Source organism: Cetorhinus maximus, chromosome 14 (genome assembly GCF_964194155.1).
Source record: "Cetorhinus maximus chromosome 14, sCetMax3.hap1.1, whole genome shotgun sequence".
Lineage (NCBI taxonomy): Eukaryota > Metazoa > Chordata > Chondrichthyes > Lamniformes > Cetorhinidae > Cetorhinus > Cetorhinus maximus.
Genome location: NC_135892.1, coordinates 39,999,950 through 40,003,053, shown reverse-complemented (window position 1 = coordinate 40,003,053; position 3,104 = coordinate 39,999,950). Strand labels below are relative to the sequence as shown.

The 3,104-nt window shown below is 48.1% G+C and overlaps 1 non-coding gene across 1 annotated transcript; it reads left to right on the top strand.

The window, feature by feature from the left end:
• The first annotated feature begins 589 nt into the window (after nt 1-589).
• Nucleotides 590-693, top strand: LOC144690222 (U6 spliceosomal RNA). Its single transcript, XR_013578818.1, has one exon. It is a non-coding gene; the product is annotated as a U6 spliceosomal RNA (small nuclear RNA).
• The last annotated feature ends 2,411 nt before the right edge of the window (nt 694-3,104 follow it).

Genomic DNA, 3,104 nt, shown 5'->3' with positions numbered 1-3,104 from the left:
TGTACCTACACCACATGGACTGCAGTGATTCAAGATGGCAGCTAAGCACCACCTTCTCAAGGGCAATTAGGGATGGGCAAAAAATGCTCTCCTAGCCAACAATGCCCACATCCCATGAAAGAATAAAGAAAACAAAGGCCTCTTTCTGTTGCTGGAATGATTCTGTGGGCAGCATTTTCCACTCTGGAGACTCAGTGCGGTAGTGGACAGGAAAGGTGGCGCGTTTCCTGCTGGCCAGAATGACGGTTTTCCATGCCAGATCATCCAGTTTTCAGCTCACTAAATATCCATGAACAGAAAGCACGTCAGATCCCATAGCGGGACGTGCTGCGATTCATTCACCCCACCGTGACCTCATCAGATCATCTTTCTGGACGCCATATTTAAACCGTGTCCACAGGCTTCCTTCACTGTCTGAAGCCCAGGACTGGTTGAGAGTGATGGCCACGAAAGGGAAGAGGCCGAGTGCCCCAAAGTTCAGTGACATTGCGCCGACGTGACTTCTGGATGCGGTGGAGGCACACCCAGTGATAGAAGAAGGAGGTCCACCAACCTCACTACTTCAACTTGGAAGGAGGTGGCCAGCATGGTCAGCGCCAACTCACACTTACTAAAATCGGAACGATACAGAGAAGATTAGCATGGCCCCTGTGCAAGGATGACATGCAAATTCGTGATCCAGTGCAGAAAAAGGATGAATGATCTTATCCGCACAGCGAGGGTAAGTCAACCTTCTCCTCACTCTCAGCTCTCATACTCTCGAGCCCAACAGGCATTCACAGAGTTACAGTCCACAGGGATCTCACATATTAAAGGAAGTAGGTACAGAGATAGTGGATGCACTGGTAGTAATCTTCCAAGAATCCTTAGCTTCTGGAAAAGTCCCAGAGGGTTGGAGAACAGCCAATGTAACACCCTTATTCAAAGAGGGAGAGAGACAAAAAAGAGGTTACTATAGGCCAGTTAGCTTAACATCTGTCATTGGGAAATGTTGGAGTCTATTTTAAAGGGTGTAATAGCATAACATTTAGAAATACATAATCTAATCAAGCAGAGTCAGCATGTCTTCATGAAGGGGAAATCATACCTGACAAATTTATTAAAATTCTTTGAGGAGGATTTTCAAAAGACGTTCAGTAAGGTACCGCACATAAGGCTACTTAATAAGATAAGAGCTCATGGTGTTGAGGGTAGTATATTAGCATGGATGAAGGATTGGCTAACGAATAGAAGACAGAGAGTTGGGATAAGGGGGGAGTTTTCGGGATGGCAACCTGTAACTAGTGGAGTACCACAGGGATCAGTGCTGGGGGCCTCAATTATTTACAATATTAATGACTTAGATGAGGGAAGTGAATGTACTATCGCCAAGTTTGCGGATGACACAAAAATAGGTGGGAAGGCAAGTGGTGAGGATGACACAAGAAGCCTGCAGAGGGATATAGACAGGTTAAATGAGTAGGTAAAAACTTGGCAAACGGAATATAATGTGGGAAAATGTAAGGTTATGTACTTTGGCAGGAAGAATAGAGGAGCTGAATATTATTTAAATGGAGAAAGACTACAGAAAGCTGTGGCACAGGGGGATTTGGGAGTCCTTGTGCATGAATCACAAAAAGCTAACATACAAGTTCAGCAGGTAATAGGGAAGGCAAATGGAATTTTGGCCTTTGTTTCAAAGGAAATGGAGTATAAAAATAGGGAAGTCTTGCCAGAACTTTCATCATCTCAGAGCAAGGGGGTGCCCATTTAAAACAGAGATCAGGAGGAATTTCTTCTCTCAGAGGGTAGTCAATCTATGGAATTCTTTACCGGAGAGGACTGTAGAGGCTGGGTCATTAAGTATATTCAAGGCTGAGATAGACAGATTTTTAATCAGTAAGGGAATCAAGGGTTATAGGGAAAAGGCGGGGAAGTGGAGTTGAGGATTATCAGATCAGCCATTGAATGGCGGAGCAGACTCGATGGGCCTGTGCAGCTCATGCCCTCAGCCCTTACAGAGACCCATTCAGCACCCACAGAAAGCAGGCATCCTTATCATCTGTCTTGGCATCTGTCCTGCTCATAGTCTGTCCATTTGACTTTATGCAGGAGAAGATCACCCACAACAAAAGGGAAAGATTCCAGACCGGAGGGTGGGATGCCTGAGCTCAGGCCCCTCACTCAGTTTGAAGGGCAGACGGTAGAGCTGGCCGGTGAAGACCAAGACTGTGCCTGTGCCAAGGGTGAGACTGGCGCCACCCATGCAAGTGATGACCCATCACCAGCTCATTGTTCACCCAATGAAACTGAGTGCTTAGTAATGTTGGTGACTAGCAGCAAATCTCTAATTGCTTCTTCTCTCTTTGACAGGCACCAGTGGGAAATGGAAGGGGTCCACTGGCAGCCAGCCCCTCTGCCCCTGTCCCTGGAACACCTTGGATGAGGACCCACTAGATGTAGAGCCATCATAGCAATCACCTGCACCCTTTACCAGTGCAGAGACATTTACCTCGGTGAGACCTAGTTCTAGAGCAGGCTCAGGGCCATAATCTGATGAGCATAGCACAGATTCGGGTCCACAACAGGCAGAGGCAGGGACATCCAAGGTCACTGGCACTTGGAGGACTGCTGGAGGCCAGGCTTATGCTGAGTCCAAGTCAGATGATGAGCCTGTGGACTCAGCCCTAACACAGATGTTGGAGCTGCAGTGACAGACACAGGAATGTCAGGCATGGTTGTCAGATGCGTCAACTGATTGCAACGGACAATGGAGGAGTCCATCCACATTCAGCCTGAGGTAATAGTGCCAGCATGCCAGCTCGCCAAGGTCAATGTTGGTCAGATGGCAACCACCATGGAAACCTTGGCCCAGGACATAGGTCCTTATGTGCGTCGGGAGTTGCACCCCATCATTATAGGCGTAGGCGGGATGGAAGGGTGCACTTCAATCTCACTCATAGTGTACCTTCTCCTCAAGGAGTTAGCCTGGGCCCTTGAACACCCATAGGGACGAGGACCAGCAACTGGACATCCTGGGCCATCCACCCAGGTGACTCTGAGTGTCTCCAGCCAATCCCAGTCTGCTATGGCTGTGACCCCATCAGCTGCAGCTCTTATGCACT